The sequence below is a fragment of the Manacus candei genome, unplaced genomic scaffold (genome assembly GCF_025592945.1).
Source record: "Manacus candei isolate 608988 ecotype Guabito, Panama unplaced genomic scaffold, ASM2559294v1 h1tg000045l, whole genome shotgun sequence".
In the NCBI taxonomy this organism is placed as follows: Eukaryota; Metazoa; Chordata; class Aves; order Passeriformes; family Pipridae; genus Manacus; species Manacus candei.
The window spans coordinates 7,936,105-7,958,755 of record NW_026138093.1 but is presented as its reverse complement, the minus strand read 5'-3'; the positions used below and the strand labels follow the sequence as shown (position 1 = coordinate 7,958,755).

At 52.8% G+C, this 22,651-nt stretch overlaps 1 protein-coding gene and 1 long non-coding RNA gene across 2 annotated transcripts in view; both read right to left on the bottom strand.

Annotated features, from left to right (window-relative positions):
* The window catches only part of LOC127474810 (uncharacterized), a 1,039,526-nt gene that overhangs the window by 207,435 nt on the left and 809,440 nt on the right, over positions 1–22,651 (bottom strand).
* LOC127474992 (uncharacterized) lies at positions 808–2,810 on the bottom strand. The gene is made up of 3 exons (XR_007906065.1): positions 2,339–2,810; positions 1,730–1,790; positions 808–1,184 (listed from the first exon to the last, which is right to left on the bottom strand). It is a non-coding gene; the product is annotated as an uncharacterized LOC127474992 (long non-coding RNA).

The window sequence follows — 22,651 nt, the reverse complement described above, 5'->3', positions numbered from 1 at the left end:
AGTCTTTCATTCCTTCTGCCACATCAATTAGGCATCAGCCCATTTTTCAAGCTGCTGTTCTCTACCAGCTCCTGCTTTGGTTTCCAAGCCCAGTATTTTGGCCACGATAAAATCAGGGACCTGGGCAGTCATGTCAGAATGACAAAGAGTACTGACCCTCCCTGCCAAGGGAGACCAACCATTCCCAGCCTCGACCAAAGATTCAAGGCAGCGATTCTGAAACAGAATTTACAGTTTTTCTCTTCAGTTTTTTGCTGCAATTCTCTGTTGCTCTATTAAAAGACCACAGCAGTGAAAGACAAGGCCTGATGGCCAAACCCAGGGCTTCAGCCACTTGAGGTCTATTGAAACCTTCTGTTCCTCAAGTGGGAGACTGAAATCCAGCACAACTTTCCTTCTGTGCATCTGAGGAGGTACCAAGGGAAGAGGAAAATTTAAAGGATTCATTTTTATGTATTTGAGGCCGTGTTTTAATATAAGTAGATTCTGAGAGAGCACAAAGGAAGCAGTTTGCTCACACATAACTTTTATGGCTGATTTCACACAGTCCAAATTCACAGCGAAAAGGAAGTTCCTGAGTTGTTTCAGGGTTTTCGGTGTTTATACATTTATTTATTTATTTTTTATATTTAAGGCCTAGGAATTCGAATTTATATTTGGGTACCATTTTATTCAAACATTTATTTTAATTAAACATTTTTTACGTATTTATATTTTTAATATATTTAAGGCATAAGAATTTGAATTTATATTTGGATAACATTTCAGGATCCACACATTTGGATGCTTTTGCAATTGATTTTTGAAGCAACTTCTTTTGTAGACAACTGTTGCATTAAGTAAATTAAGGCTTTCACATTCAGCCCCTTCCTTTAGGTAAGGATTATAAACCAGAAAAGGAGGGAAGAATTACTCGGTGTGTAACTGAAAGGCCAAAGTCCTACCCAAGAAACCAGATGTGACAACAGCTCATTTACAACCCAGTGAGAAAACAAACAAAAATGCACACAGAAAGATTCAGGAGTCATGTGAAGATGAATATAAAAATGGAACATGAGTCACATGTTTTAGAGATTCGAGCAGATGACTGGGGGCTAGAAAGGCGTCAGTGGATGGCACAGGAAGAGTTTTGAGGAAGAGCTGGAAGGAGAAACCTGGCAAGAAATCTGCTGTTCTACACAGACCTGCAGTGGGAAAAACAGTTTAAGGTTTCTGAAGGAACAAAGTAATAAAACTCACAGAGCCCAGGAGCAGAAGAGATTCAATACTTGCCAAAAAGCATCAAAACTAAGCTCATGGACACGCATTAAAAACTGAATTCCTCCAGTTCATGAATTCCACTTTTTTGCTTCTGGACTGAACTCGGTGATAAAACTGGTCCAAAGTCACAAAATGTGGCAGGGACAACAAAAGGTCAAGACCAAATTCCTTTTAGTTAAAGAAAAACTGGAAAAGATTCTGTTCCTGTATTCATCCAGTGGAGATGAATAATTTTTTAATTATTAATTTTAATTTTAATTTTTCTACTCAAGTCTGCCAATGCTGTGGTTTTTTGACTATATGAGGAATGATCTGAAGTCTATCAGCTCACAGTTTAATTTAAAAAAAAACAAAACCAAACAAATAAAAAACTGTACTAGCTTTACATATCATTTTGTGCAAAGCCAGACCTTTGATTGGGTGTTTTTAAAAAGCTAAAAAGTATATGGTATTAGGAAGAACAACTTACCAGTCCTTTGACCAAGAGCAGCTATTTTGCTTACAGTGAGCAAATCAATTCCTCCACACATCTGCAGGGAAAATGGGATACTAATGCACTTGAATTAAAATTAAAAATAATAAAGAAATCCTAATAATTTAAAATTAAAAATAATAAAGAAATCTTAATAAATTAAAATTAAAAAGAATAAAGAAATTGTAATAATTTAAAATTAAAAAGAATAAAGAAATCCTAATAAATTAAAATTAAAAATAATTAAGGAATCCTAATAAATTAAAATTTAAAATAATAAAGAAATCCTAAGGACCAAGCATTAGACTGTGAGTATTACACAAGTCCCATCCCTGAATGAAAAAAAACCAACCAAGCATTAGAAATGACAGCATATGCTACAAAAGACATTTTATAAAAATCTTTCAAGTATCACCAGGGAATGTGTTATCAAAGAACCTGTGCAAACCACCCAAGAAATTCAGGCCCTGTCCTGTACACAAATCCCTTGAGAAATTACCACCAGACAAACACAGATAACCACATATTGCTCTTACAAGAAAAGGCAGCTCCAAAGAGCTCAGAAAAGTAAACAAGGGACAGGTAAAACTGCCTTTATTGTAATACCTGTTCAGCACAAACAGCATCAGGGCAATCCAGGAAAGGTGCAGACCATTATGACTGAAGTGCTCAATTTTGTATTTAGCATGGAACATGCAGGTCAGCCAAGATCTGCTCCTGACACTGCGGGGTTTAATTTTAATCTTTAATTTTGCTGTTTTTTGAAGAGCAGGTCAGTTAAAAGTTGCAGCTTTAGACATTTCAGGATTTAACATCAGGAACACAAGTCTTGGGTCTCACAGGCTCAGTCCCCTCATTATCCTCAGGCTGGTCTTGCCTTCATTGTCACAGACTGTGCAATATCTCAACTCCCTCCTCCCGCCGCCGGCACAACATGGCCGCCCGCTCACTGCTCAGGGAGAGGCGGGAGCGGCCACCGCCCCCTTCCACTGCCACCAGGCCGGGCCGAGCCCACCTCCGCCCGCCCCAGCCCAGCCCCGACCCTGCTCGGGCCGACACCACCTTCTCTGCCAGACCCTTCTCCAGACATCTCTTGGTACCCTCGCCTGCCTGCACGGCGAGGTTCAGCCCCCCCGAGGTGGCTGCTGGCGCCCCGCATCTCGCTTGCTGCCATTCCACAAGCAACACCTCTGTTCTCATCAGCCCTTGACGTGGCCTGGCCCAGGGGGAGCTCACCCACCAGGCTCACCACAGAGAGCGGGGCCACAAACCCCTCTCCTCTGATCCGAGTACACAACCTGTGTTGGGCACCCTCAGCTCCTGAGGGACGGAGCCACAACAACCCCACACCCGCCCCTCTGCCACATCAGCCCCAGCCCTCGTTACCGCTGCTCAGAAACAGCACAGACACCTAAAGAAAACTAGGTGTCCTACTTTTTTTAGCCAACACCATAGAGACTGCCTGGCATGCCAGTGTCACCAGGACACTGTCTCCTATTTTGACTACAGCCATGGAAACAACTTCAGATATCAGCAGGATGGAAGGGCATCCCCCCCATTCCTCATCACTGCCATCAGTGCTGTCCCCAGCCCCAGCTATGGTGTTCCTGTGCGAGAAGCACACCCAGCAAACATGACTAGAATTAATATTTACATACTTCAGCAGTCACTGTAAATTATATACATGCTTTTGCCTTCTTTCATTTGCCCAGCTTACTCCATTAAAACCAGAAATTTTCCCATTCTTCCTTTTTCATACTAACAATGTGAGTAGTTATGGCAGAATTTAACCAACAATGCTCCAAGTGATTATGGAAGGTCTCAGGAGCCAATCTGGCTCTTGAAATCACACAGCTGGACTTTTAGCAGCGCTCTCCTGAGCTGGGTCCTGGAAAAGCCTCAGGGAGGTGGTCAGCTGAAAAGAATCAATCACTATGACTCTGAGCCAAGAGATGTATTTCCTTTGAAACTACAGAGAAAAGCTGACCTCGTGTATAGGATAGCAGGGGATATCTACTGCTTGTAGACAGTGGGATAAGGTGTTACCATTTTAAAGACGAGATGGTGGGGGCCCACATAAAGGTACTCCCTTTACAAAAAACACCACTCGCACCCAATGTTATGCCTCCAGCGCTCCTTTATTTTTTTGGAACAGTGTGTCTACTAATAAGGATTTGTGGGCTTTGGGGTTTTAGGGTCAACGTAGCATAATTTTCTGCATCGTTGGGGCCCGTTGCTAGGGGCTGGTTCCACATCCACAAGTGCTGGAACACTGCTAGGCGTCAGGTGGTGTGTCACAGGGGGGCCCTTTGTGACATCCCATCACAGCACACGTGGTCAGCACAGCCCCAGTGCCAGCACCATTGTCCGGCAGGACAGCGACGCGACAGGACGGGAGCACGGAGCTGGCGAGGATCTTCTGAGCACAGCTCCAGGCTTTCCCTGTTGACTCGTAGTGTGATTGTTTTTCCACGAAACTTCCCGCTTCCCCTTTCCCTACTTCTAGTAGTTTTCTAGAAAACTACTTCTACTACTTCTAGTAGTTTTCTAGTAGGATGGAGCAGACACCCCCCAGCAAGCCCAGGGTGGCCTGGGCGGAGGAGGGTGCTGCCCAGAAAAGCGGCTCTCCAGAAGAGCCCCATGAGGTGGCCTGGGAGGAGGAGGCTGCTACCCAGAAAAGCTGGTCTGCAGCAGAACTCTCCCAGTGGATCCTGGTGAACCCACCGCAGATGGGGACGGGTGAGTGAGGGGACTGGGCAGGGCTGGGGCTCTGCAGCGCATCCTGCAATGATCCTCCCTACTCTATCCCTCTCTTAGATGTCAACTTGTTCCCCCTGTCCAGAGAAGAACAGGAAGTGGTGGACTCCATCCAGGCCCTTGACAGCCCCAAGGAGGTAAGTGTGGCCAGTTGGACGGCAGCTGTGCCAGCATCTAAGGCAGGGGCTCTGCTGCTGGGCTGCTGGAGGGGTGCTGGCTGGGCAGAGCTGCTGCTCCCACAGGCCACTGCCCCTCAGGGCTCCAGTCTCACTGGTCACGTTTCCCCCCTCTCATGCTCCCTGTTTGTCTCTCTGTCCTCCGGCTGCCAGAATCTGGTCCACAAGACCAGCTTTCTTCAGAAAGTTGTGCGCCTGTGCAGAAGCACCACCGGCAGTGGCTCATCCCAGCGCTTGGTCCACTTCTGCCGCAGATATGAGGTGGTCGAGAGGATTCAGGTGAGGGGACACTCGGTGCTCTGGGGAAGGGGGCAAGGCCCCTGGCACTGGCACCCTGTGAGGGCTAGGCTCTGGTGGCACTGGGTGCTGGCAGCTGCCGGGTCCCAGCTGCGTTGTGCTCTGCAGATGCTGCTGGACGCTGAGTCCTGTATCAACGAGCGTGCCGAGGACGACCGCGACAGGGATCTGATCCAGCAGATGAACCACCGCGAGCGGGAGATGAAGCACACAGAAGTGCGGAAGCTCGCCCTCTTTGCCATTGAAAGATTGAGGTACCCGCTCATCACTGCCAGGGACCCCTTCCCCAGAGGACCTCCGCCCCCTGCACAAGGCCTGGAGGCGCTTCCCCCGGCACCATTGTCCACTTGGGCCCTTCCTCTTTGCAGCACGGTGAACGAGGTGCTGGAGGGCAAAACGAGAAGGCTCCTAGAAGCCTGCTTCAGAGCTGTCCTCTTCCTTCCTGAATGGGACACCTATGTATGGGATGGATATGAGCGCAGGAATCAGGTAAGTGCTGGTTGAGCTCCAGGAGCCACCAGTCCCTCTGGGCTGCTCTCTGGCCATCCTGCGCGTCACGTAAGATACGCAGGGATCCCCAGAAATGCCAAGGCAGTGGAAAGAATGCAGAAAGTTTATTTAGAAGGACAGAACCCGAGAAACATAAGAGTGTGGTTTGCGCACCAGGCCTCAGGGAGAAAAAGGCACCTCCTGTTTTCTCCTTCCAGTTTTTATTCTCTCTGCTCCCTGATCTCTCTCCGCTGGAATGCAAAGGCCTGTGGCATCTGCTGTCTGCTCACAGTAGACTGCCTGCTTTTAGGTCTCTCCTGGGCAGCGTGGGCGGCTCTCCTTTCTGGCACTGGGAGCTCAGATGCATCTCCTGGGGGTGAAGAATCACTGCCAGCGCTCTCTGTCTTCCTTGCAGACCCTGCAAGCCCTGGACCCCATGCTGACGGCAATCGTGCGGAACACTCCTCCCTCCAGACTGGGCGAGGAGCTGCAGAACATCTTGCAGGTCTGGCCTGTGCAAAGAGTGGCAGTCCCGGGGCTGTTCCTCACCCTGTGGGGCAGGAGTTGCCCACTCCTGGGTGGGTGGTCTCCAGACAAGTGCCACGGTGGCAGAGCACGCTGTGGGGACAGTGCCCCCCTCCTGTGTCACCAGGCTCTTCTGGAGCACAGAGAGTGGCACCTGCCTTCCTGCCTGGCCCACAAGGGAGCCCAGGGGCAGGAGCCCTGCTTCAGGCTTTGCTGGGGCTCAGAGGAAGCCTTGAGGGACAGTGCAAGTCCCACCCAGGAGCCGAGCTGCTGCTGCTGCTGCTGCTGCTGGAGCGGGTGTCTGCTCCAGGGGCTCACCAGCAGCTCCTCTTTGCTCAGGTGCTGGTGGACTTTGCCAGATATGATATTGTCACCGTGTGGGAAGAAGCCATGGAGAGGATTTACACGCTGTGCAGATGGTTGGACAGCTATTCCCAACGGCAGGTAAGGCCCAGGAAGCCTCCAGCCAGGCTATGCCCCTGCCCTGCCGCTCTCCCTGCCAGGGCTGCTGCCCAGCTGAGGGCTCCAGGAGACAGGGCCACAGGGTCCTGCAAAGTCTGCACTTCCCAGGGATCCAGCCCTGGGCACACTCTCAGGTATGGGGCCCTGGCACCAGCTGCCTGCCCTCAACCCTGCTGCTCTTCTTCCTCCCTCCCTCCCTCCCATGGGACCTCCTGAAACAAAAAGAAGTCCACTGTCATCGAGATCCCATTCCTTGGACAGCTGCTGGGATTTGTCCTCCTTCAACCATTCTCAGGACGTCGGGCAACTGTTGCACACCTCAGCGAATTCATCTGTAAGCAAAAAGCTAAGGGGGATTGTGGTGGCCTTCGTCCCTCTGCACACAGACATCACCTCCCAGCTCCGCTTCTCTGCTTGACCACCTTTGCCCCTCCAGCTGCTCCCCGCAGCATCCCAACTCTCTTTTGCTGTACAAGTGGAGTGCTCTCCTCAAGTCTTGCACCTGTTCTCTGCTGCTCTCCTTCCCCGCTCCTTTCACCATCTTCAACCCTGCCTGTTTGTGGAGCCCACTCTGACCCCCTCCCTCCACAATCTCCTTCTGGCCTGCCATCTCCCAAGCAGATCTCGGGCTGCTTTGGAAAGCCTGATGGCAAAGCTGCTCTCCCTGACTTGCACGTCTGCTCTGCTCTTTAGGCAGGACCAGGCTAAGGGACAAACAATACGCACGCCACGTGGAAGGTGAAATCACCTGCTTCTGCAGGACTCTCGGAAAAAAGTGCGGTATCAAGGTAATGAGCTCCCCCGTTGCTGAGACTCTTGTCTGTGCCATCGGCAGGGCACTCCTGTGAGCCAAAGGCACCTGGAATCAGTGGGGCTGACAGGGCCTCAGAGTCCCTGATGAGAGGGTTCCTGCTGTCCCCAAGCAGGGACTGTCTGAGAGCGGCACTCTGCTGGTGTCCCAGCAGCAGCTGCAGCTCTCCTGCCCAGCAGTGAGCCCTGGTCCTGTGCAGGGCCAGCACCCCATGAGCATGAGCCCAGCCCTCCTGCCTCAGCCTAAGGACCCTCTGCTCTTGTCCTCCCCCACACAGTGACTGTGGGCACTGCTGCCAGCACTGCTGGGCACCTGTGGCCAGGGCTGCTCTCGCTGCCCAGCTGAGCAGCACCAGCAGGGGCCTTGGGGTGACATCTTTGCTCTCCTCCTTCCTGCCGCAGCCCTTCGAGAGATACCTCACGCGCTCGGAGAGGACACACATCGTCCTTGAAACCCTGGAGCAGAAAGATGCACAGAATTATCAATGGGTACCTGGAGAGACTCGTCCATGGGTTGAACCATTTGGGTGGAACCTTTACAGAGGGCGCAGGGTCATAGCAGAAAAGATTTTGTGGCTGGCCACGGTTGACCCGTGCTTCTTCCTGACGGATGTAAGTGGCCTGTGGCTGGATTGCCCTGCCCTTCAGCCCTAGAAGGCCTTGTTCCTCTCTCCATCCCTCCCTGCCAAACCCAGGTGTCTCAGGCACCTGAAAGCATCTGAAGGCAGCAGAGTGGTATGGAAAGGGCAGCTGAGGCTGCACTACCGTGGCAGCACTCTCCTCACCTCTGTCCCCTTCAGGTGCCAAAGATTTTGAGCTTCCTGCATGAAAGACTGCCAGGCGTGAAGTGTGAACTTGTGCAGGAGTGCTTCCACTCCCTGCTTCTGCTGCTAGCGGACTTTTTCCCAAGGAAGGTAGTCGCCACACTGCTGAGCATCGCTCCACAAGGAGACAGGTACTGGCCCTGAAAAGCCTGAGGGTTTGTTGGCTGTGGGGAGGTGGAGCCTGAGACTCTCTGGCTCCCAGAGCCAAGGAATGATGGAGGACAGCCCTGAGGAGAGGGGTTCTCCATCCCACCAAGCTTTCCAGCCCTGCTGGGTTGTCCAGGCCTGCAGCAGACAAAGCTGGCCCAGCCAGCCCAGAGCCACCCTGCTACTCCCAGCCTAGAGGGGAACACCAGCTCAGTGCCCTGCTGCCTGCCCAGGCAGGGCCCCAGGCACCTGGGCTGGCCCAGCCACACTGCACTCCAGGTTGCCCTGCTGACACAGAGCTCTGCCTTGCAGTGTGGCCAGGCAAATGTGGCAGAGCATCTTCTCAGAGCCCGAGATTGGAGACAAGATATTATGGCCATTCGCTGTCATGCTCTGGGTCGACTGGTGGCCCTGCAGTCTAAGCGCTTCTTCTTCAGAAAGCAGCTCCACCTCTGACTTGGCTGTGAGTTACCAGAAAAGGACTTGATCCCCTGCCACGAGCCCTGCAGACTCTGCCAGGCTCTCACTACTGTGCTTGCTTCTACAGCCATTGCCCAGTGGCACTAGCGTGAAGTTTGAGTGGGAGGACAAGGACAAAGACTTTGAATACCTTCAGAATGACAACTTTGATATCGATGAGGAGCTTCCAACCCTCCCAGCCTCCCAGGTGCTCGAAGGCCTCATCGTGCTGTGCGAGACACCTGAGCTGGTGAGCAGGGTGGTGTCAGGGACAGCCATGGTGGCATCCAGGGCTCTGGGGCTGTGGGTAAGGCGGTGGCTTGGCGTGGGCTGGGAGGCAGGTGTTGGGGGGACTGCTGCCAACTGCCCTGATGCCATGTTGGGGACTGGTGGCTGCCTGGGGAGCTTTCCAGGCATGGATCTTATCACAGAAAAGAAACTCTGTCCTTCATACAGGCAAGAAAACTGGAGTTCCTGGTGCCACACATGATGGAGCTCCTGTGGGTTGGCAGAGAAGACCTCAAGACAAAGGTCATTATGATCCTGAAAAGACTGATAAATCAAAACCTGGAGAAGAAAAAGGCCAGCCCCATGGATGAGTATTTGGTGGAGAACCTGCCGCGCTTCTTTGACATGGTAAGGCTGATGTGGGAGCGTGAGGCCTGAGATGGGCACTGGGCAGCGAGAGCTGCCCTGCACCCAGCCCTGTCAGCAGCTCTGGCAGCAGGCTCTGCTCCCCTGGGCTCTAGTGGCTTCTGGGCCTTGCAGCCCAGTGCAACTTGTCCCTGCTCTGGAATCTGAGCCCAGGGCATCTCCCTCAGCCACCATCCCCATCCCCCTTCACTGTGGGCAGGGGGCTGCTGTTTCCAAAGCTCACCTTTCCTCCTTCCTCCCAGGAGAGCAGCGACATGCGAGAGGCCTTTATCTGCCTCTTCAGAGACTACCTGGGCTCAGCAGTGCTGAGGAACAACAAGCAATTGAAGACGTCTCTGCGGAGTGCACTGGTCCCGCTGCTCATTCGCACAAGTGACCAGTCCCCGAGCGTGGCCAAGGTACACATTGGAAGGCTGAGCACTGGCACAGAGAGAGGTGGGCTGGCCTGCCCTGTGGGGCCCAGGCAGCAGGACAAGGGCTGCTGGCAGTGGGCAGCCGTGGCCCAGCGCAAGCCGTGGGAAAGGTCCCTGCAGAGCCAGCGCCAGCAGGGACGGAGAAGCTGGCACGGCCATTTCCAACAGCTGCCCTGGGGCTCCAGTAGGGCTCGTCAGCAGCCTGTGGCCACCAAAGCCTGAACAGGCACATCCCCACAGGCTTCTCTGCTGTCCCTGGCATGTGTCCAAGGCCAGGGCTTCCAGCCTCAGGCCCTGTCCTGCGGGGCTGTCCTCACACGTCCCCTAGACACTTTGGTGAGGGCATGTCCCAACTTCCTGAGGGCAGAATCTCCCCAGCAAGAAAGCCAAGAGCTCTCCTTTGCCAGCCATACTGCTACCTCACCCCTTCTGCTTCCATGCAGGCCGCCCAGGAAGCGCTCCTTGCCGCAGCAAAGCTGCTCAAGTGGAGGGAGCTGAAAGAGCTGGTGAAGAAGCAGCAGATGTGGAGGATTGGCGAGTGCTTGGTAAGGCCAAGTGCCAGGGTGCAGGCTGGGTGAGGCTTGCCCTGCAGGCAGAGCCCACTGTGTGGGCCCAGAGCCCAGAGGCTGGAGCTGCAGCCCAGTGTGTGCCCTCCAAGAACAGAGCCCCAGGGGCTCCTCTGCAGGCCCCTCTCCCTTCCCTGCAGCCAGCGGGAGAGAGGGCTCTGGGCAACACTGAGTGCTGGCAGGAGGGACTGCTGCAGCCAGCGGGGGGGCTCTGTGCCATGCCCGTGTCCTTGTGCTCTCTCCAGGTGGGGAAGGACAGGAGCAGGGCTGAAGAGTACCTGCGTCAGGGCCTGAGCTACCTCAAGGACCCTGAGGCCAGTGTGCGAGAGGCGGCCATCAGGTTCATCGGTGAGCCCCAGCCCCCGGGGTCCCTCTCTGGGCAAGCTGGCCCCCGTCCCCGCTGCTGCAGCCACAGCCAGGCCCAACCCTGGGGCTGCCTGAGCCCCGGCTGCCACAGGCTGGGCCTGGGCCTCCCTCTGCCAGCCCTGCCCACGTGGCTGGGCTTGGTGGGCACTGGGCTGAGTTCCACCCCCCTGAGCTCCTGGTGCTTCCTGGGCTCATCCCGGCTGAGGGGGAGGAGGGCAGGGCCAGGGGCCGCGCTGCTGGGAGCCCGCTGGGGAGCAGGGGCTGACGGAGCTTTGTGCCTAGGGGTGGCCACGCGGCACCTGAGGAACCGAAGCCAAGAGCAACTGGATGAGATCTGCAGCGGTGAGTGGGGAACATGGGCTGGAGGGGACGTCTGGGGGTCTCTGCAGACACAGGGCTTCATCTCGGCTCCGTTTCTTTTGCTCACAGCTCTTCAGCCCTTGAAGACAGACAGCAATGTAGTCGTCTCTTGCCTGGCAGAACAGACCATCAGCATCCTGAAGGCTTTAGGACCAACACCGAGCCCTCGATTCAGGCCAGAAGCACTGCTCTTCTGGCGCCGACGTCCACACCCATGAGGAGCTTCCAACATTCCCAGGCTCCCAGGCGCTGTGTGAGACACCTGAGCTGGTGAGCAGGGTGGTGTCAGGGACAGCCATGGTGGCATCCAGGGCTCTGGGGCTGTGGGTAAGGCGGTGGCTTGGCGTGGGCTGGGAGGTAGGTGTTGGGGGGACTGCTGCCAACTGCCCTGATGCCATGTTGGGGCCTGGTGGCTGCCTGGGGAGCTTTCCAGGCATGGATCTTATCACAGAAAAGAAACACTGTCCTTCATACAGGCAGGGAAACAGGAGCTCCTGATGCCAAACATGATGGAGCTCCTGTGGATTGTCAGTGAAGACTCCTGGACAGAGATTGTGATTGTCTCTAAAAACCTGATGTGTCCAAACCTGAAGAAGATAAAGGCCTGCCCAACCACTGAGGATCTGGTGGAAAACCTCTCATGCTTCCTCGACATGGTAAGGTTGATGTGGGAGCGTGAGCCCTGAGATGGGCACTGGGCAGTGAGAGCTGCCCTGCACCCAGCCCTGTCAGCAGCTCTGGCAGCAGGCTCTGCTCCCCTGGGCTCTGGTGGCTTCTGGGCCTTGCAGCCCAGTGCAACTTGTCCCTGCTCTGGAATCTGAGCCCAGGGCATCTCCCTCAGCCACCATCCCCCCCCCTTCACTGTGGGCAGGGGCCTGCTGTTTCCAAAGCTCACCTTTCCTCCTTCCTCCCAGGAGAGCAGCGACATGCAGGATTTCTCCATCTGCCTCTTCAGAGACCACCTGGGCTCAGCGGTGCTGAGGAAGCAGAAGCAGTTGAAGACGTCTCTGCCAAGTTGCCGTGGTTTGACTGGCCCTGTCCCCCTGGAGCTGGAAAATGGGCACCTGAGGAACCGAAGCACAGAGCAGCTGGATGAGATCTGCAGTGGTGAGTGGGGAACATGGGCTGGAGGGATGTCTGGAGTTTCAGCTCGGCTCTGTTTTTTCTCACAGCCCTTCAGCCCTTGAAGAGAGACAGCAGTGAAGTCGTCCCTTGCCTGGCAGAACAGACCATCGGCATCCTGGCAGCTTTAGGACCAATGCCAAGCCCTCGATTCAGGCCAGAAGCTCTTCAGGTACTGATGTCCACATCCATGAAGAGCTTCCAACATTCCCAGGCTCCCAGGCACTGTGTGAGACACCTGAGCTGGTGAGCAGGGTGGTGTCAGGGACAGCCATGGTGGCATCCAGGGCTCTGGGGCTGTGGGTAAGGCGGTGGCTTGGCGTGGGCTGGGAGGCAGGTGTTGGGGGGACTGCTGCCAACTGCCCTGATGCCATGTTAGGGCCTGGTGGCTGCCTGGGGAGCTTTCCAGGCATGGATCTTATCACAAAAAAGAAACTCTGTCCTTCCTACAGGCAGGAGAACTGGAATCCTGATGCCATCAAATCTTCACCAAGAACCTCAGTTCAAACTAGGAGCACTGCTCTTCTGTCTCCACTGAGCCAGCTGGAGGCGGCTGTGATTTAATAAAGCAGTAACAATGGGCCCAAACCCATGGTGCCCTTCAGATGCACCGTGTCCTGAGCAGACTGAGTCCTGCTTGTCCTGTCCTGCTGCCTGCAGGACAACTTCCCCCTCGGCACACCCCCAGCCCCAGCCTTGTTTGGGAAGTTGAGCTCTGGCTGAGGCTTTCCCCGGGAGAAGCCTCATTTGTCTCTCCTCAGGGCAGTCCCCCCAGCACCCAACCAGGATAGGGCACAGAATGAGTGGCCCCAGCTCTGCCTCCCCAGGGGTGTCCAGGCATCCCACGAGGCATCTGCTGTTGCTGCATCACCACCTCCCCTCACCAGAATGGATTTGGAAGGCTTTCCAAGCACAGGGAGCCAGAGGGGACCAGAGGGAAACCTCAGGGCTCCCAGAGGGACTAGAGGACAAACAGGGAGTCTGGGTCACCACCCCCATGGCAGAGGATGGGAATCCACTGTCCCTCTCTTGCACTGGTAGCATGTTTCCATCTGTTCTGCCCTGGGGAAAAAGAAGTTTCCTTTGACTTGGAAGAGCTGATTAGCATCATCTTGTGATGCCCTGGGAGGGGATTAGTTTTGATGGAATCACCTACAGGAAAGTTTGGAGACCTCCCTCAGTGTGCCCTGTGCCGGTGCTGAGCACATGGAGGGAAACACACCAGGAGTCAGACGGCCCTGCCCAGAAGAACTGACTGCCTGAAGGAAGTTCTTGCATTTTCTCTTTTTTAAAACCCAGTTCTTTCCTCAATATTGCCTCTGGCATGAGTGGCTGAGAAGGGATAAAACAGGAAAGAAGCCAAGCCATCAGGGAAAGAACCAGATGATGAAAGGGTGTTAGCTGCTGAGAATTTCTTTGGGAAGAAGTAGACTGTTAACTTGAGATACAAATTTGCAATATACCGTGGAACCTTATTCAAAGTCCAGTTGGAAAATACCTTCTTGTTAAGAGTGTGAAATAAATCCTAAACTGTCATCAGCTACGTAATTTTCTCTTTATTCACAATCAGTAATTAAAGAAATGTAACTCAGAAGTGATCTCACTCTGTGCTCCAGTGACATTAACATTAGAACAATATTGTCACTGTCTACTGGTCTCTTGTTCTTCTCACTGGCAGGCACTTGGTGCACCCCTGGATATCCTGCTAATGAGGTAAAAAATTAACCCTTCTAAAGTTCCAGATTTTCCTCACCTGTTTGGACACAGTTGGACAAACTGGACCAAGTTATTACTTGAAAGCCATCTGCTGGATTTAGCATTAATTACTCCTTGTTTTGATCATAGAGGAAAAAAGCTCACACAACACAATCTCTGTGGACCCAACAGAGAAAACATCCCCAGGGTCTTGTTAGAGCACAAACCTGCAAACAGGGATGACAGGTCAGAGGGTCACAGAATCATAAACATTGGAAGAGACCTTCCAGATCTTCTAGTCCAACTGTCAACCCAGCACCACCAGAATCACCCCTAAACCCATCCCAAAGTGCTACATCCAGATGCCACCTGAATGCTTCCAGAGACTCCACCACCTCCCTGGGCTACTTGTTCCAATGCCTGAGCACTCTCCCAGTGGAAAAAGGGTTTTTGAATATCTAATATGAACCTTGCCCAAAGCAGTTTAAGGCCATTTCCTCTCTTCCTGTCACTAAAGGCTTTGCAGAAGAGACCAACCCCCACACCCGCTAAAACCTCCTTTCAGGTCATTGCAGAGAGCAATGAGGTCCCCCCTGAGCCTCCCCTTCTCCAGACTCAACAAGCCCAGTTCCCTCAGCTGTCCCTCAGCAGACATGTTTTCCAGAGCCTTCCCCAGCTCCGTTCCCTTCTCTGGACACGCTCCAGCCCCTCAAGGGCCTTTTGGCACTGAGGGGCCAGAACTGGACACAGCACTCCAGGTGGGGTCTCCCCAGTGCCCAGCACAGAGGGGCAATCAGTTCTCTGCTCCTGCTGGCCACACTCTTCTCTAACAAGGCCACGATGCCCTTGGCCTTCTTGCCCCCCTGGGCACACTGCCTCATATCCAGCTGCTGCCAAGCAGCACCCCCAAGTCCCTTCCTGCTGAGCAGCTCTCCAGCCCCTCTGCCCGCAGCCTGGAGCGTTCCAGGGGGTTGTTGGGACCCAATGGCAGACCCTGACACTTGGCCTTATTGATCCAGCCTGTCCAGATCCCTCTGCAGAGCCTTCCTGCCCTCCAGCACATCCACACTCACACCCAGATCAGTCAGTCTCCCAAACAGGACAAAGTCTGACCACCAGCAGTCCAGAGTGTCAGTTCTGCTGCCCCCTCCTTCCTCCACCCAGAATGGAAAACTCCATCATTTTGGGGTCTCTGTGCCCGTCAACTCCGACCACCACATCCCCTACCAGTCACAGAATCATGGAATGGTTTGGGTTGGAAGGGACCTTAAAGAGCATCTCAGTCCAACCCCTGCCATGGGCAGGGACACCTTCCACTAGACTCAGAGCTCACTGCCCCATCCAACCTGGCCGTGAACACTTCCAGGGGTGGGGCAGCCAGAACTTCTCTGAGCAACCTGTGCCAGGATCTCACTACCATCACAGTCCAGAAATTCGTCCTAATATCCCATCTAACCCTTCCCTTTCTCAGTGTGAAGCCATTCCCCTTGTCCTGTCACTCCAGGCCCTTGTCCAAAGTCTCTCTCCATCTTTCCTGTTGGCTCCCTTCAGGCACTGCAAGGCCACAATTAGGTCACCCCAAAGCCCTCTCTTCTCCAGCCTCAACAATGCCAATTCTCTCAGCCTTTCCTCAAGCAGAGCTGCTCCATCCCTCTGATCCTCTTTCTGCTCCCCTCTGGACTCACTCCAACAGGTCCATGTCCTTCCTGTGCTGGAGCCCAGAGCTGGAGGCAGCTCTGCAGGGGTGACAACATTACAGCCCTGTGTGTTCCAGCAAGGACACTGTGGAACCTCCTGGAGTAAAGGGGCCATTGTGACACTGTAGGGCCTTCTAGACCCAAAGGAGCCCTGGGACACTGTGGAATCTCATGAAATCAAGGCAGCATTGTGACAATGTGAAAACTCATGGAATTAAGAGGTCATTGTGACACTGCAAGTCCTCATGGAACCAAAGTAACCCTGGGAGACTGTGGAAACTCATGGAATCAAGGGGTCATTGTGACACTCCAGGACCTCATGAAATCAAAGGAATCCTGGGACACTGTGGAACCTCATGGAACCAAGGGTTCATTGTGCCATGAAGGTCCTCATGGAACCAGGGGAGCCCTGAGACATTTCGAGCCCTCATAGAATCAAGGGACCATTGTGACACTGAGGAACCTCGGGTTCTCAGAGGCCACTGTGACACTGTAGGACCTCATGGAACCAAAGGAACCCTGAGACTTTTCAGAACCTCATGGAATCAAGGAGCCATTGTGACACTGCAGGGCTCATGGAACCAAAGGATTCCTGGGACACTGTGGAATCTCATGGAACCAAGGGGCCACTGTGATACGTGGGGCCTCCTAGAACCAAAGGTGTCCTGAGACATTTTGCAAACCCATGGAATCAAGGGTCCATTATCACCCTACAGAGCCTTACGAAGCCAAATGGACCCTGTGACTCTGTGGAACCTCATGGAATCCAGTGGCCATTCCCACCCTCTAAAACCTCTTGGATACTCTCAGGTTCCCATTATTAAGAGACACTGTGGTGGTTTGGGCTAGGCCTTCCTTGGTGACCAGTTTGTAACCAAGGAAGGGTCCAGATTTACCCAGTATTCCCTACGATTTTTACGTAAGCCAGACTATAAGAAGAAAGGAGGAAAGGTGTTCGTTCTCTTTCCTTCCGGCAGCTTGGAGGTGCAGGTTCCCTGCTGTTGAGTCTGCCGTGTTGGGGAGCGAGGCCTGGTTAGGCCTTGTCGACCTTGGGAGGCGGAGGTTGCCGGTGATCGTTCCGGAGAGACTCTCGGTTTTCCCAGGGAGAGTGGTGGGATTTTTCTTTGATAACTCTTTAGTTACTAGATCTTGGGCTACTAATTGGGATATATATATTTTATTTTGGTTTTGTTCCCTTTCCCTTCCCCCTTCCCTTTCCCTTGTGAAACTGTATATATATTTCAAATTGTATATAAAAGTACATAACTGTAAATATATTTATATATATCACTTTAGCTGTCTCTCTCCAGTTCCGGTTTTTCTTAGTTGTCTTTTCTCCCTCTTCTGCCTGAGGTTTTTGGGGGCAGGATGGACTTCTTATGGTAGGGTTTGCAGACTTGGCAGGGAGCCAGCTTCAAACCATATCAGACACCTCTGCCCAAATTCAGCTGCAAAGGAGACCATGTGCCAAAGTCAGCAGTCCAGCTTTGATTTAACAGTAAATATGAGGGAGAAAGAAAGAAATAGTGCAATTCTGTCCTGTGGGCTACTTCCAAAGCTTCACCTCCCTTTAGGCCTTGGAATTAAAGGCCTTCCTGTTTGCCACCAGTGCTTAGGTCTTGTGGTGCCTTATGGGATTTTCCTGCTTTGACAGTGTTTTGAGACAGTTCATTGTGCCCTTCAAGTCCTTCCATGTGCACACACACACACCACTCTCACCAGTGTCTGGCACTCCAAAGGACACAAGACCTGATGATTTGTAGCTCCCACTCCAGTGGTTGGCACTTGGACCTCCCTCCGTACCCAGAGCTCAGAGCTCCCTTGTGCCAGAAAGTTTAAAGAGATTGTGCCTCATTCTGCCAAGACAACCCTTGGAAAAAAGTGTCCCTCTGTGTTTCCTGGGATAAGAGCACTCTATTGTCATCTTCCAAAACCTTGGAGAGGTCCCAGAGATCTCCCAGGAAGGAATTTGGGGCCTCAAGTACATGACCCGTATATAGAGGCTGAGGACTCAGGGGTCAGTGATGTGAAGATTGAGGACAGTAGAGGAGTAGCCTGAGAGGTCTGGAAGGGGGGTGTGAGAGCTGGTGGAGCTTTTCTTCCTGTCAGAAAACAGCCTAAGAAAGAAATAGTGCCACCAAGGGCAGCTGGGGGGGCAAGAAGTTAGAAATTTCCCTCCAAGGTCAGTGTTGTGGTGCAATATGTCACCAAGAAGGAGTCTGGATGAGCCCAAGGCTTTGTGTGTGCAGGAAGAGCCAGGGAGGACGCAGAGATGTCAGTGCAGGAAGGTGCCAGCCAGGTGGGGCAGCCGGGGGGATGAGGACAGCCTGCAGGGAAAGGGGCAGGGCATGGACACCGTAGGACAGCCTGGGCTGGAGAGGAGACAGGCATGGGGAGAAGCTGAAAGGCCCTGACACAGCCACCTTCTGCAGGCCTTTGGCCAGGGTTGCTGTCTGTGCCCCTGATGCCAGGAGGAGGGGAGTGGCCCTTGCAGCCCTGGGGCCTCATGGCCTCCTTGTCCCTGCTCAGCAGCCTGGCAGGTGCCACCCCATGGTCCTGCCCTTGGCATTGCACATCCCACATCCCAGTGCCCCAGGAAGAGCCCTGAGGAATGAGGCAGGGACAGCATCTGCCTTCCCAGGGACTGGGGGTCAGGGCTTGGTCCTCTGGATTAAGGAAACAAGTCAAGGTTTATTCAGCATCAGAGTCACCTTTCCCTTGCTTGTCCATCCTTGTCATCACTGTCTGCAGTTTTCTGCTCTAACTGGAACCTGGGGACACATTCTCAGTTATGCCCCTCAGTGGGACTCATTAGCACTAAAGGAAACTTTAGTGTTTCAATCTCACTTTGACTTTTTGAGAAGTTGTTTGAACTTCCTCTCAGGGACTGAGTCTCATGTAAACAACAACAAACCCCCTGAGGGTCATGAAATGCCTGGGGCTGTTGCTGTGCTGCTGAGCTGGGCCGGGCTCCTGGCACACAGGGAGCTCCTGGCAAGCAAGAAGAGCTTCAAAGAGACAACTCTGCTGGTGAGCAGCTCCTCTGCACAGCCCAGCAGGGCTGAGGGCACTGCCAGGGCAGCTCAGGGACACCAGCAGGGCACAGACAGAGCTTCAAGGGGCTCAGCACTGGCAGGACCGCTGAGAGCTCCCTGCAGGAGGAATCTTGGCAGGGCTGCACAGGGTGAGTCTGTGGCTGCAGGGCAGTGCAGGGGCAGCTCCTGGAGGCATCTCCTAAAGCTGGCCCAGCCCCAGCTGATGGGATGGGTGAGCAGGGGCTGTTTTGGGGCACTTTGGAAGAGCTGTGAAGCTGGGGGTGCAGCCAGGGGTGCCCAGGGCAGTGGGGCAGAGCAGGGTCCTGCAGCCCAGGGTGCTGTGCTGGGCAGGGACTCTGCTGCCTGCCAGGGGCAGCTCTCAACCAGCCCGGGGAGCTGCTGCCAGGGCTGGGGGAGAAGGGCTGTGGGCAAGGAGCAAACCTGGCAGCTGAGGGAGGATCTTTTCCATGTCTCAGTGTTGCAGGGTCAGACCTGCTCACAGCTCCACACCACTACACCATATTGAATGGAGAATTTTTTGCAAATCTAAGAAAAGACAGGGGCTACAGGAAAGGAATTAGTCCTGAGGTGTGTTTCCTGCTTAGGCATTGTAGCACAGACATTGTTCTCTCAGGTCAGGAGGCTGCACTGAAATTCAAACTCTTTTACTCTCAGACATGAATATTTCAGGCGTCTCAAAAATGAGCACAGGATCCTGGGCAGTGCTGAACCTTCCCTTGGGGGTGGGCACTCTCCTGTCCCAGGCCTTGGCTTCTCTACAGGAGGGCTCCCGTCCTGCTCTGTCCAGCACAGTTGCACCTCTGGGCTGGCACAGGGGACACTTAACAGAGCTGAGCTTGGAAACAACATTGTCCTGCTCTCATCACTGCATTGTGGATGTAGTTTTCAATATTTGTTTGTGTGAAATCAAAGTGAATGCAGTACAAGGTAAAGAGCAGGGCAGAAGGGAAACAGGCTAAAGAACTCTGCAGCTCTCCTGGTTCTGCTTTTAACCACAGAGATTTGAGCCCTTTTGTCTCTTGTCTTTTCTAAAGATTCTTCAAATTTTTAGCAATAAAAATGGGAATTTTTACTCCTAAAAGAACATCCTGAAGATTTAATGGTGGAACATATCTAACAGAAGAATTATTCTAAAGAGAATAGAAACCTCTGTTCTGCAGACCACACTCTTGTGAGTAGGGGGGTCAGAAATGGAGCTTTTCTGTTAAAGGTGGGTCACATCTGACATCCCTTGTGATCATCAGAGCTGTCACAAACCAGCTCCATGTCGCCACTGCAGCAGAGCAGAGCTGAGCCCTTGGCAGCACATAGCCAGAATTCTTGCTGTTCACACCACTCTGAATCAGTTAAAGGGAAATACAAATGGTTTGGGGGGATTACTATGAAAGATGGAGTATCTTTGCTGAGAGGGGTATCTCCTAATTCTTCTGTGTCTTTTCCTTTTCTGAATAGACCCTGTGCTGAGGAACAGCAAATGTCCAACAGCAGCTCCCTCACCCAGTTCCTCCTCCTGGCATTTGCAGACAGGAGGGAGCTGCAGCTCCTGCACTTCTGGCTCTTCCTGGCCATCTCCCTGGCTGCCCTCCTGGCCAACGGCCTCATCCTCAGCGCCGTAGCCTGTGACCACCACCTGCACACCCCCATGGACTTCTTCCTGCTCAACCTCTCCCTCACAGACCTGGGCTGCATCTGCACCACTGTCCCCAAAGCCATGCACAATTCCCTCCGTAACACCACAGCCATCTCCTACACAGGATGTGCTGCACAGGCCTTTCTGCTTGTCTTCTTTCTTGACGCAGAGTATTTCCTCCTCACCATCATGTGCTACGACCGCTACGTTGCCATCTGCAAACCCCTGCACTACGGGACCCTCCTGGGCAGCAGAGCTTGTGCCCACATGGCAGCAGCTGCCTGGGCCACTGGCTTTCTCAATGCTCTACTGCTCACAGCCAATACATTTTCCCTGCCCCTGTGCCAGGGCAATGCCCTGGGCCAGTTCTTCTGTGAAATCCCACACATCCTCAAGCTCTCCTGCTCACACTCAGGCTACCTCAGGGAAATTGGGCTCACTGTGGTTATTGCCTGTTTAATGTTTGGTTGTTTTGTTTTCATTGTTTTCTCCTATGTACAGATCTTCAGGGCTGTGCTGAGGATCCCCTCTCAGCAAGGACGGCACAAAGCCTTTTCCACGTGCCTCCCTCACCTGGCCGTGGTCTCACTGTTTATTAGCACCTCATTCTTTGTCTACCTGAAGCCCCCTTCCATCTCCTCCCCATCCTTTGATCTGGTAGTGTCAGTTCTTTACTCAGTGGTGCCTCCAGCACTGAACTCCCTAATTTACAGCCTCAGGAACCAGGAGGTCAAGGATGCTCTGAGGAAACTGATAACTGGCTGTTTTTCAGAAGCAATAAACTCTCCTTCTTCTGCATGTTATGTACCTCATTAAAGGCCAATCCTGTTATGGACTTCATTGAAGGCCCAGTATATCTTTTTTGATATTTTGCTCCTGAGAGGAGTGTTATTTTTGTGAGAATTTCTTCACACCAAAAAATCTGTATATCTATAAATATATCTAAAACGATATATATTTATATCTTTATATATAAACACCATTTTCAATTCAGTGTTTGCCTTTCTAACTTGACCCAGAGGCTGTACAAATTGGAAATTGTATTCACTGTGTGCTCAAACCAAATAAAGAACTCTGCCTTGACTTGTTTGCCTGACATCTTTCCTTTCTGACTTCTCTGCAGCTGCAGGCTCGGTGCCTCTGTGCAGAGCTGGGCCAGAAAAGAGTCCCAGCAGAGCAGCACTGCCAGGGAGCAGCAGCCCTTCTCCTGCCTGGCCTCCTCTCCCTTCCCTTCCACACTGTCCTGCAGAGCCCTGTGTTGTTGGAGGCCTCAGTGCTCTGGCAGTCGGTGCCAGTCCTGCTGCAGGACTGTCCAGGGACTGCAGGCAGGGACAGCCACGGGCACTGCTGGCACAGAGCTGACCTCTGCAGCAGCACTGCCATCCTGCAGGGGCATCTCCTCAGGCCAGGGCCTCAAAGCTTCCATCTGTTTTCCACTTTGCTCTCCAGGATGTGCCCAACACAACGCCCTGCAGAGGAAAACAGCAGTGACCAGCACAAGGGTGGGAGTGCTCAGGGTGGGGGCACCCAGCAGTGCCCTGGCACAGCCAGCGCCGCTCCCAGCACTGGCCTCTCATCCCAGGCCATTGGGCTTGTTCTTCCCTCCAAGGAGGGACAGCAAATGACCAGCTCAGGAGTCCATGTTTGCACTGCATGGACAAGACATGCCCATGTGTCACGGCTTGGGGCTGGGGGGGTGGAAGGCTTAGACAAAGTTGATGGCAGAAGCCGTCTCGTTGAGCTACCAGGGGCAGAGAGGACCCCCTTGCTTTCTAAATTCCTTCTCAGAGAGGAGCCTGGGGTGGCTGGATCCAATCTCGGGTTCAGATTTTGGTTTCGATTGAAGGAATTCTAGAGGTGTGATTCAATCACTTTGTTCGGTAGGTTTTAGTGATGGCAAATCAGAAATATTTTTATAAAATGAATTATTTATTAAGACAATTGATCAGACAAGTGATAAATGGCCTTAAAGACAATTATTTACTGCACAGTATAAAAGCCAAAACCTTCTAGCAGTATAGTGTAAGATAGGACAGTGCAGTCTATCAAAGTCATTCTATTAAAGTAATTGGATCAAAGCCAGCAAAAAGAAACGATCCTGAAGTAGAGATTGAGGTAACTCACCCCACAATGACAGGGGGTAGTTCTCTCTCTTTCACTTAACCCCTGGGCAGTGACCATGAAGAGCTGTCCCTGCTTCATGGCAGAAGCTCCACAAACTTCAAGGAAGTCTGTGGAAGAATCTGCCACATGACAGTTGGACGGGGCTTTTATAGTTATCAAGGGTTTGACTGCCAGACATATTTGCAGGCCAGGGAGCAGCTTATCTGTCAAATCCTGCTTCAAAAAGCAGGATGTGTGTTTGAAGTTTCATGAAGCATTTTGGGTTTAGCACAATTCAACATTAAAAAGAG